This window comes from Pan troglodytes, chromosome 3 (assembly GCF_028858775.2).
Source record: "Pan troglodytes isolate AG18354 chromosome 3, NHGRI_mPanTro3-v2.0_pri, whole genome shotgun sequence".
In the NCBI taxonomy this organism is placed as follows: Eukaryota; Metazoa; Chordata; class Mammalia; order Primates; family Hominidae; genus Pan; species Pan troglodytes.
Window position 1 is genome coordinate 125,001,621 of NC_072401.2, and position 12,645 is coordinate 125,014,265.

At 38.0% G+C, this 12,645-nt stretch overlaps 1 long non-coding RNA gene across 4 annotated transcripts in view; it reads left to right on the forward strand.

Moving 5' to 3' along the window:
* The window catches only part of LOC104006192 (uncharacterized), a 460,140-nt gene that overhangs the window by 337,355 nt on the left and 110,140 nt on the right, over positions 1-12,645 (forward strand). For all 4 annotated transcript variants that reach the window (XR_010156687.1, XR_010156688.1, XR_010156690.1 and 1 more), the window contains one exon: positions 7,702-7,794. This is a non-coding gene — a long non-coding RNA (uncharacterized LOC104006192). The remainder of the gene's footprint in view (positions 1-7,701; positions 7,795-12,645) is intronic.

The window sequence follows — 12,645 nt, forward strand, 5'->3', positions numbered from 1 at the left end:
GCAAAATACTCTGAGAAACTGTACATTTCAGAGCTATATAAGAAGAGAATCATATATTTTGATCTTTAACTAAATGTGGTTAACATTGATTATACAATATTGTATTCTTTTATTATTTCATGTGTTAAACCTTTAACAGTTTCAAGTCTTAGAAATAAGATAAAAATCCTTGAAGAAAATTATCATGTAACATTATAGACATAGTAGTTACTCAGATATTATTGAATATAGGAATATGAATGTACTTTGCTAAAAATATGTTCTCCTAGAAGACTTTCCAAACAAATTATGTCAGGATAATGTAAGAGAATGACAGGGAATATTGGAGAAGGTGCTCTTCCAAGGGCTTTGCATGTAATAACTTATTTAATTTTCTTAACAATGAGATAGATATTAGTCTTATAAATGCTTTCTTAGCAGGATCTCTAAAATATATGCTTTTTCCTCTACTTTTGACTCAACTTTAGTGCCAAATAATAAGAAAATGTTATTATCCAAAACTTGGAAGTATGGGAAAAGATAACTGTGTGACTTACATTGTTAAGTGATGGCATTGTCTAACAAGCTCACCTAAAGGTCTTCTGTCTTAAGAATGTAACTTTCCTTGACTTGCTATTTACTGGTATCCATGGCAACATTTTATAGCTTTGTTAGCACAGATCTTAACTTGCAGAAAGCCAAGAGGGTGCATGTGTTTATTTTTCTGGTAGTAATGCAAATGGTTTCAGCCCAGTAAAAAAGATCACCTCAAAGTTCATGTCTCTGGCCCTGTCAGACAATACTCTGTTTTTTTATTGTTGTTATTCTAATTTAGCAATCCCATTCCAGATTTCTTCTTTTCTTTCAGTGACTCTATAAACATGTGTCAGTATGTTTTAGTATAATGACCAGCAAAATAATGCCCTTTACATCTTGCTGATTCCCTTAACAAATTTAATAAAATTTTGACAATGCATCTACATGAGAATTATGTTGTCTTAAGATTTTGAAAATTATGTGTGACAACAAATGACCACTTTCTTGAATTCTTACTGCATTAATCCATTTAGGCTGCTTTAACAAATACTAGTAAACTAGGTGGCTTGTAAACAACAAACGTTCATTTTTACAGTTCTGGAGGCTGGGAAGTCCAAGACCCAGGTGCTGGCAGATTAGTGTCTGGTAAAAACCCATTCCTCATAGACAGTGCCTAGCTGTGCCCTCACATGGTGGACGGGGCTAGATAGCTTTTGGAGGTCTCTTTTATAAGAGCACTAATCCAATCATGAGAGCTCCACTCTTGTGACTTTATCACCTACCAAAAGGTCCCACATCCTAATTCCACTGCCTTTGGGGTTAGGATTTCAATAAATAAATTTTGAGGAGACAAATGTTCAGATCACAGCATGTGTTAACAGGTTAACTCTCCTATAATCTCTGACCCAACTTGCTATCAATCTTGTATTTCACATTTTTTTTTTTTGGGGATGGAGTCTCACTCTGTCGCCCAGGCTTGATGGAGTACAGTGGCACGATCTCTGCTCACTGCAACCTCCGCCTCCCAGGCTCAAGTGATTCTCCTGCCTCAGCCTCCTGAGTAGCTGGGATTACAGGCACCTGCCACCACACCCAGCTAATTTTTGTGTTTTTAGTAGAGAATAGGTTTCATCATGTTGGCCAGGCTGGTCTCGAACTCCTGACCTCTGGTGATCTGCCCACCTTGGCCTTCCAAAGTGCTGGGATTACAGGCATGAGCCACTGTGCCTGGCCTTATATTTCACTTTTAACCCAGCTCCGAAACAAAATAAAACCATTGCCCACCAGGGCAATCCAGGATTCAGTGTGAAACTCCAGACACTCTGTGCTAGATTTTCAGGACTGCCATAACAAACTGTCACAAACTTGGTTTCTTAATACAATGGAAAAATGGAAACTTATTCTTTCACAGTTCTGGAGGACAGAAGTCCAAAATCAAGAAATCAAGTTCTTGGTAATACCATACTCCCTCTGTGGGCTCTAAGGAAGAATTTTTTTTTTTTTTTTGCCTTTTTCAGCTTCCGAGAGCTATTAGTATTACTAAACTTGTGGAGGCAAAATTCCAGTTTCTGCATCCATCTGCACAGTGTCTCCTCCTCTTCTGTGTTTTCTCCTCCCTGTCTGTCAAATATCCTCCTGCCTTACTCTTACGACATCTGTCATGGCATGTAGGTCCACCCAGACAATCAAGGATGATCTTTAAATCTCAAGATCTTTAACTTAGTTACATCTGCAAAGATTCTTTCCCCAAATAGCTAATATTCAGAAGTTCTGGGAATTAGGATATATTCATATCTTTTGGGGGACTACCATTCAACCCACTATACTGCCATATCCAGCCCCAGTTCAGCTCTCTATGCTTACCTCCCAGTGTTTCTTGATAAGTATTTCTGTTTATTTCTTGATCCCTCTCCTATCCCTAACCCACAGACTTTACTCTTTACAGCTTGTTGCTTTTGTTGACCGTATAGTTTCTCTGTCTAGTACAGCTTCCCCCTCCTTTTATGTATCTAGTGTCCAATCTTCCTTCAAGCAGGCTTCCCCTGCCCCCAGCCCCAGTTTCCCCAATTCCAGGCTGAGTCTGGTGCTTTCTTGGCTGCTCTCACTGTACAGTGAACATACTCTTATTCTGTTGCTTCCTGAATTTCACTGGCTGTCCCCTTCTGTATATATCTGTATCCTCCATCAATCTTTTTCTTAAAGAGCACAAACTATGCACAACCTCACTCAGTGTCTGTCAATAACAGGCATTTACTAAGGGTTATTAGATCGGTCTCTAACTTAAAACCTACTTATTCTTAAAATTTAGCCCACAACTTTCTTTACGTTTAAACAAATCTAGCATGTGAAATATAATTTATTTTGTGTTCTGGTATTCCTCAGTTATCTTTCTTATGCTTGGTTGGTTCACCTAAGTTATTAACTTTAGAGGATAAAATTCATGTCTTCTCTGGTAGATGTATTGGGAACATAGAAATAGCTCGCTAGATTTGTTTACTTAATCCCCAATGGAAATATCAAAAGTATACCTTGGGAGGAAGATAACCTGGCTTAAATTTATCTTTTACTTTTCTCCCCATTAGAGAAAGTCAGACTTCTTAACAGTTTACTAATGCTTTAGAACTAGGAAAAGTTTTGTTCCAATTGGAATTTCTAGTTTCTGGATTTTAACAAACTGTCAGCTTTCATAAAGCAAGTTTGTAGAATTTAATTTTCCTTCCCTATTTTATATCTTAATCATAACCACAGTACAAATAATTTGTTGTTTCAAAATCTCCATTCACTCATACATTTTATTCTTGTTGACCTTGGCTTATGCAATTTGGGTGGAAAGAATCACTAACTAGGAGAGGAATATTTGAACTTTGATTTTATGTTTCAGACAAAGTCTTAACTGAGACTTCAGCCACATGAAAGCATGAAATTATTATCTGCCTACTTTGGGAAAACCACCAGTTTAAATTATAAAAGAATTGTATTGTGTGATAGCTTACTCTAAGAAACTTTATTTTCTGTTCTTAACTATTAAATGAATATTTGGGCAATGGAAAATTTTTGTTTTCTATAGCCTTATGAATGTTAGTCTTAAAATCATTTTAAAAAATTCATCTGGTGTCAGGTATCATTAAAAACTCCATATTTGTGCCAGATTAACTGCAAACTTTGGCCCCAGATAAATTGGTGGATTTTGGCCAAGTTTTAGGCAAACTTGGGTCTTTCTTTATTTCAGGTAGAAAGTACATAAAGCTCTATGGATTCTTGCCCTCTGACCTAAACCAACTAAAATTCAACAATTTGGCTATGATTTCCTTAGAGGTTTCATATATTTTTTCGGCTATAAAATGTGAACCCAGGTCAAGAGGCATATACTGAAGCCTCAATTTTAGCAAGAAAAATATATATGAACTAAAAGTGGAAATTCTACAGAAACTTGGCTGAGGAGAAAACTTTAAAACTGGAACAATTAACTTAGACTATTTGGGAGAAGTGGATCTTTCATGTAATTTGCTCTCTTTTTCTGTTCTCATAATTTTAAAGAGTTTTGCGCTAACAGGCTTCTATGCTGCATTACAATCTTTTGATAGGTTCTGTAGAGAAACTTCTCTTATTTTTTCCCTTTGCCTTTAATGTTTTGACTCTTCAATTTGAATTACTCTTTTATTTCTTTTTAATGCTTTTCTATTATGAGGAACTTAGCAAATTTCCCTCAAGGACTGAATCAGAGGGAACAGTGAATTAATCCAGGCAATATTGCACTCCATGTTATGCTCCCTTGTGATCCTTGTGTTGACCACTTTCTCTGGACAAGGACACAGCTCTGTAACATACCATGACTCAAGATGAGTTTCTTCTGTTTTGTGGAAACACTCCCCAAGAGGTGAAGAGGTGACTTCTATCCCTCCCCTTTGTCTAAACATCTCAGTCCTGGAGCTCACAATTATTTCTAAAGAGTTTCTAGCTGTTCTCACCAGGAGTGTGTTGAGCCCTTATGCAAGTAAAACTTCAAGAGGCACACCTAAACTTGTCTGAAAAGTCTCCTGAAGATCCTTCAAACAACTTTTCTCTCCTTTCTTTTTTTCCCAGTAACCTCTTTACTCCTTTCCATGAAGATTTCCATGCCTCAGAACAAAGTTGACCTCATCTTGAAGACAGGATAGAGGGGAGATAATGCCTGTCAACATCTATCACAAAATGTTGCTCAACTTACTGATGAATTAATAAAAAGTCATCTGTACTCTCTTCTGAAGCCCATCATCTGCTCCTGTACGCCTTATTTCCCATTGTTCTTCTATATAGTGTATGCTCTAGTCAAAAATTTGACTCTTGCTATCATTCATTAATTCCTTCAATCAGTGAGTGTTTTTGAGTGTCTGCTATGTGCCAGACACTATTCTGGCCTCCAAAGATCCATTAAAACAAGCAAAACAAAAACCAGACACATTTCATGGTCTCATGGACCCCACATTCTAGTATAGCCTGGGCATTCCAGCTTTGTGTCTTTCTCTTCTTTAGTGGTCCCTCCTTAAGTATTGCCAGTCCTAACTTTCAACTGTTCCCTATGTTTCAAAGTTGTCTTGAATCCACAAAGTGCCTTATTAAGAGTAAGTTAATAGACTTACTCTTAACACTTGCAAGGTTGCGAGGCCTAGGATTGAAGTATGAATGAAATCTACATACTATTTGTATAAATATTTAAAAGATACAAGTTTAGCTGAAAACTCTGATAGCTATACAATTTCAAAATTTTAAAAATGTGTAAGGCTATGGTGTTTATTTTTCTAAAAGTTGGCAAAGTATCCAAGATTACTACATGTATTTTTGGGCATATTTGGCTATTCTGTGTTGTTTAGCTCTTAAAAATTTTAAATGTTTAATATTGCAGACTGTTGCTCAGCTTCTATGTGCTCCTATTGCAAACATACTAATTTACTAAAGTATGAACGTGTCCACATGCCACACCTGGAACCTGTGGAGAAGAATAGCCCAGCAACAGCTGGGAAAGATGCTTCATTATGAAGAATCCTTTGCACCCATACTGAAAAGAAGAACTGTACAAGTTAATTAATTTGTGTTTTCTCTTACCTAACTCTTCTGCTGCTCACATCTTTCCCATATAACAAAGTAGTATCATCTCTGAAGTCAGCAGCAGCTGGCCTCATGCCATTTCATACCATTTTCATGCAGTCATCTTTTGTTCTGGGGACAAATGACAAGAGGTTTGAAGAGTTGATTATTTGGGACTTGAAGGAGGTTTGACATGAGAACCTGCATTTAAAACCACAGATTGGGCTCTGCTTGCTGGACCCCAGGTGATGATATATCCACGTATTCTGTTATAAATTTGGGTTTGTATGTTCATAATGTGTGGCACTCTCTAAAGTGTGAGGCCCAAAGGAGGATATTCTTACACAGGCCTGAAGGTAATACTTTCTGAAGGAAACTTTACTTGGACTAGGAGTGATCTATAATTCTGAAATCTCTAAACACTGCATTTTTTTTGTAACGTCTGGAAAAATGTGAGAAATACTATAATACTTTGCCCATATGTTATATCTCCTCATAGAAAAAAAGTATTTTATGAGTATGAAAGTAATTTATTTGTTTTTTCAACCACCATCTGTGCACAATAGATTCAAGATTATAGAGTATTGTTTAAAAAAAAATTGAACAGCTAAACTAAGTACGAAAATGCAAATAACTGTAATTCATAATCCTTGTTTTCTTAAACTTAAGAATAAGTTTTATACATCTCTGTGACAGGGTAATTAACAACCACCACCAAATGGCAAATGTGAATTGCAGTGTGGGCGGGAGAGGAGTGAGGGAAGGAAGAAGAGTAAGAATCAGTTTAGTTTAAGAGGAAATTAGGAAATACTAATGGGAAAGTTCAGAAGGAAATAAGAGTTACAGGATTAGAGGTCAAGGCAGAGATTAGGGTTAGTGAATGATTTCTGCATTGTGGTTCAGAAATTATAATAATGATATTTGCCTCTGTGGTGGTAATCAATACATTTCATAAGTGTTTCCTATGTGTCAATGATTCTATTGAATATTTTACATGTACCAGCTCATTTAGTCCTTAGAACCACATGAGGTTGCTGTTACCACAATCCTTCTCTTTGAGATCATATAAATAAGGCTTTGAGATGGTTACTTGCTAACAGAGCCAGGAAGTGAACCCAGGTGTATCTGACTGCAAAGCTTCCTTTTAATCACAAGGATATTTGAAGTCATTGGATAGGATTCAGGCTCCTTGGAATAAGGCAAAGAAAAATAAAAGAAGAAAAGGACAGTTAGAGAATGGTAACATCTGGGAGAAGAAAAAGAAGCTTTATTAATTTGGCTAACTTATGAGTGAACAAAATCCCACTTGAATTGATTTAAGTAAAAGAGGGGATTTTAATGGAAGGCTAAGCTATGAAAGAATGGGACAACCATGATTGGAGAAAGGTCAATATCTTTTATAGTATCGAGAACCAAACTCCAGCATCAAGCTTGTTTCCCTGTCTCTTAGCCATGCTTCTTTTCTCCATATGTCAAGCTCATTCTTATCTCTTTCTAAAGAGTTTTTTCCATGTGGCAAGAACTCAGGTAACCAAAATTTCCAAAATTTTATAGCTTACGATTTCAGTCAACAGAGTCACATTGGCATGACTCTTTGGTTCTTGAGTCCAAAAATCAGGACGAGGTACTAATTGTCCCTGCCTAGGTCAAGACATACCAATAGTATTAGGATGCTTTTTGCTGCACAACAAAAAACATGAATAACCTCTTATTGTATATTTTTCTTACATAACAAGAAGTTTAGAGGGAGGGGTTCTAGAGTTGGTCAGGGCTAAATGTCAAGGGGCAGATTATCTAGGATTCTTTTAGCATTCTGTGTGGGTAGAAGCATTAATGCCGTTGTTGTCATAACCATATCCTTATGGTAGCATATGAAGCAGAAAAGAGGCAGGAAAAATAACGCTCCTTGTGTGACATTCTCTTTTTATTTGGAGAGAAATAACTGCATTTCAGGGTTAATGGGATCTGAACCTAATACAATTTTGGGATCTTCTTTAAGAAAACCAGAAAAATATTAAAATTAAAAATGGGGCACAGGGCTTTGACTGGAGTCATTACGAATGTTGGCCTCTAAACTTCCTGGTAAATCAAGTTTCTGTTGAATTTTCTCTTTTGTTTCAGTGGTTGGACTGAGTCCCATGAAGCCAGATCACTTCTGACTGCAAGGAGCTTGGAAAAGCAAGTATCTGGATCTTTTACCAGCTAAATTTGGAGGTAGATATCTACCAGACTAGGGAAGAAGAGAAGAATGGCTGTTGAGTGCAGATCAATTTGTTTCCACTGAAGTCTATGGTTGAAATATTTATGCATAGCTGAGGTATAGAATTGTGCTGTAAAATGTGGTTGATTTGGTGGTAACTATGTGGATAGGTGTGGTAGGTTGAAGTGTCCCCTGCAAATTTATGTCTACCTGGGATCTCAGAATGTGACTTTAATTGGAAATAGAGTCTTGCTGATGCAATTAGTTAAGAATTTTGAGATGAGTCATACTGGGCTTTCGGTGGGTGCTAAATCCAATGGCTGGCATCCTTATAAGAAGAGAGGACACACACACACACACAGAAGAGAAGGCCATTCAAAGATGGAGGCAGAGCTTGGGGTTATGCTGACAGGAGCCAAGGAATGCTGGGGGGACATCAGAAGCTGAAAGAAGCAGGGAAGGATTTTCCTCTATAGGTTCAGAGGATGCATGGCCCTGCTGACACCTTGATTTCTGGCTTCCAGCCTCTAGAACTGAGAGAGAATTAATTTCTGCTGTAATAAATCACCCAGTTTGTGGTCATTTACTGTGGCAACCTTAGGAAACTAAAGCAATAGGGTGAAGGGCAGTTATCAGAATAAGGGGATGTGGTGCTGGTAGACAATCCCAAAGGTGTCCACTGTAGAATTTATAAAAGGAGCTTAGCAGTAGGTGGAGTCATAGCTACAGAATGAGAGCCAGGTTGGTATATTGCCTTGATGTTATGACAAGGCATGAGAATGTCAGCACCAGGAAGAGTGAGCACTGAGAAGGTGAGAAAAGAGGGAAGTCATGATGAGACAGGAGGACAAGCACCTAGCCTTTCATCTAGACAAACTAATTCCTAAGCATTTCTACCTCCTTCCTGAATCTGCCTGTGAATGTCCTTCATGTGAAATGCTCGTCACCTCACTCTGCTTGACTAATTCATTGCCCTTCCCTTTGTGAAACTGACATTGAAGGTACACTCCTTCAGTGTTCATGTCGTTGGTGTGGTGTACGTGTGTGTGTGTATGTGTATAGAGTGATACTTTCACAATTTTTTCGATTTCTTTTTGTGATAGGATATTCTTTTTTTTTTTTTTTTTTTTTTTGAGACAGGGTCTAGCTCTGTCACCCAGGCTGGAGTGCAATGGCGTGATCTCAGCTCACTGCAACCTCCACCTCCCAGGTTCAAACAATTCTCCTGCCTCAGCCTTCTGAGTAGCTGGGATTACAGGCGCACGCCACCACACCCAGCTGATTTTTTGTATTTTTAGTAGAGACGGGTTTTCGCCATGATGGACAGGCTGGTCTCGAACTCCTGACCTCAAGTGATCTGCCCACCTCGGCTTCCCAAAGTGCTAGGATTACAGATGTGAGCCACCATGCCTGGCTGTGGTAGGATACTCTTGAAGTTATTTAGGACGTGTTTAATTAAAGACAATGGCATGCAATGTGTATCTTGTGGAGTCTGAGCAAAAAAAAAAAAAGAGACACTGATATTAAATTTTATGTATAAGTCTTCTGTATTTAAATACAGTGATTTAATAAAATCTGTTATTTGGAGACAGAGAAGTATTTCATGTATTTTCATTTTAGACATAAAGGAAATCAACTCCTTTGAAGTACCAAAATTTATAACTTAAATTGTTTTGATATAAATATACCTAAAACATATTGTATAGTTCTCTGGATTCTTATACAGAATGCATCTTCTCCCTGCTGACCCAGGGTCAACATTATACACATCCATTATTGTTCTGTGTGATATTAGAATGTTCTGGGGCCTCTTTCCTAAATACCCTGACAATCGTGCTGCTCTTTTCTCTTGCTGTGAGCTGACCAGCTGTGCCCCTGCCTATTGCCAGCACGCTCCCCTCTCCTAGATCCCTGTCTTCCTCTAGTGCAGTTTTTAATTCATCGTGGCCTGGGAATCCAGATAACATAGCTAATTAGAAATGATCTAAATGTAAGAGTGAATGCCCCTGAGGGAGCATCTGTGGCCTTCTCTGTGAGTTTCTATGGGGATCTCTCCTTTGCGTTAGATGCTGTAAGCGTTAGTGTATGGATGGCAGACCTGTTTTTCCTTTGCTTCTCAACACTCAATTAGATCCGTGTAGCTAATGAAATTCATGAGAGCATGCAGCAAAATTCTGTATAGGAAGGTTTTTTTTTCCTTCTTTACATAGTTTCCCATGTTCTAAATTAGTTGTTTTAATGTTATCTATGTGTTTTTGTTTCATTTTAGGGTATCAGTGGGATAATATTAACTGCCAAAATAATTCATTAGTTGTAAAGCTCCATCCTGGGGAGTTATCTTGGCTAAACTGTGGATAATGTGCCTCTTAGTTTAGACTGCTGAAAAGTCATTATGGTCAATGACTGACCCACAGCCACCATGTGAAAAACCTGGGTTTAACCAGAAAGTAAAAACTGCTGGAACAACCTGATTGTGCCAAGAGGTAGTATGTTAAATCTATGTAGAAGTAGCAGAAGTTACAGGAAAAAAGCCAGTGATTACCAGGGTGTCACATTGTTTATGAACCAGGTTGCTGAGTCTTTGAATCTGGAGATGATAATTTAAGTCAAAATTTCAAGAGTAGGAATTCTGAGGTCAGAATCAATAGTGTAGTTGGGTATTAGTCATTTGAATAAAAAGCCGGCTTTGAGCTTGACCCCTTTTCTCTCAGTTCCTTTTCCTAATTATCCTACTTTTCTCAAAAATGTCACTCACAAACTCTTTTGCTGTGAGAGTTAATGGTGAGGTGCATAAAATACACATAAAAGTTTCAAAAGTGAAGTATAAATAGCCATAGCCTTTCAAAGTATTATTCAGGTTTAGGAAAACAAGTGCCTTTACACATCATTCGAGCACCCGAGGATGATTCTACCTGCAGATGGGCCTTTAAATAAGTGTGAGTTTGCTGCTGCTTCTCAACTCCCAGTTGGATACTGAAAAAAAAGATTTTTCTCAATTTCCTGTTCTTGTGCGTTATTAAAATCCTTCTGTTGCCCCCACCGCCACCCCTGCCTCTTTCTTCTTTTCCCATCTTTTTGTGTGGAGGATGTTATCCACAGTTCCCAGCAGTGATGATGCATTTGAGTCAGGAGGATGAGATTGTGACCCAGATACAGTGCATGAGAAATGAGTGATGGGAAGAGAGAATGATGGGGGTGGGGGGGGGAGAGTGAGCAGTGGTGAAGGGTTATGAGTTGTACAGTTATTTCTAGCTTTGAATGGTTTCCAAATCTCATACATTCACAGACAACCTCGCCAAAGCCCACAGCTGTCATGCATTTTCAACAGATTCCACAGGGCCTAGATGAGGTTTGAAGGCATTCCTTTGCTCTTACACATTAGCTAAAAGGAATTACCGTAACATCTGATATTGTGGAAGTGGGACATTTGCCATCCTGACCTTGCCCAAAGCAGTTCGGAAATAGGGGTCTAAGAATGTATTATCTCATATGGCCCCTAAAGGTCACCAGGGGCCTGTCGATGGCATTCTGAGAAAATCCAAGCACCCAATATGCTCTGCATTTGGAGAAACTGGGCTGCTTTGTATGGGCACAGTGGGCAGACACATGTTCCCATTGCTCGTTGGATGTTTGTCATAGGAAAGGCATGTTCCACTGGAGAAATTCCCAGCTGTCAGTAATGTGCTGATATACCACAGCCAATCATCAGAGGATGAGCCAAATAAACAGGATGTTCACAATGTGTGTGATTGCATGAGTGTGTAACAAAACTTCTGCCCATTTCACAGCCTCATAATGGGATTGACATGCATTGCTTAATGCATCTGTCTGTTTAGGATAGAAAGGCATAAACACCATGGAAACCATGTGTAAGAAAACCCTTTCTTTGGCTATATGGGCTGTTGATATGATGGGATGAAATCTGGTGTAAATTGGGAAAGAACATTGCTTTAATATTATGAGTTTACTTGCTGGGAAGTGCCTTGAAGTCATCCAAACACAGATGAGAAGGAATAATCAGATAATCAGTAGCTATTGTGAGTTAACAAAAGGGGCTGAGTTGATATGAATATTTTTACATACCAGTGGCGTCATCTTCATTCTTTCTTCTTGTAAGACACTCATTAGTTGAATTATTTATATAAATGTACAGAAATGAGTCAAAGTTATGTCATTGCCCTTTTTGTTTGGATATGCTGCTACTGTTAACAATTAGTTTCTAAATATATTCCCGAGGCAGCAATTTGGGAAGGGGGAGTAGTGGTTCCTTCAACACTCATGTGTAGATAGGTTCTTGGAAAAATAACATCAGGTGTCCTGTTAAGTGTCAGACCTTTTACTTCTCTGAGTATTCAAATCCCCTTTGCTCAAGGTGGCACATCCATTCATGATAATAACAGTAATAAATAAGATTTATTGTACATTTCCTGTTTGATGGTACTGAGCTAAGCCTTTAACATGCATTAACTCTTTTAATTCTCACAAAACATATAAGATTGATACTATTATTATTACTATCATAATGATAAGAAAACCAGCATTCAGAGAAGATAGTAGGCTTTTAAGAAGGTAGAGTTAGTGACAGAGCAAGCTGGAACATGTATTTGAGTACTGAATCCATGCATTTAACCATTTCACTATGTTACCCTTGTGTGTCCCTGCTCTATGTGAAATTTGATTCTATTACAGTCTCTGGTGTTAATTATTTTATTGCATTGAAATGTGATTTGTATTTCCTTGAACAGGACTAATGCACAAATATAATTTTGGTATCCTAGGGTCCATCTGTATAGAATATTTCACCAACCTAGTACAGTTGAGGAACATGCCATGAAGTCTTTGTAATGATTTTTCTCTGTTGTTAA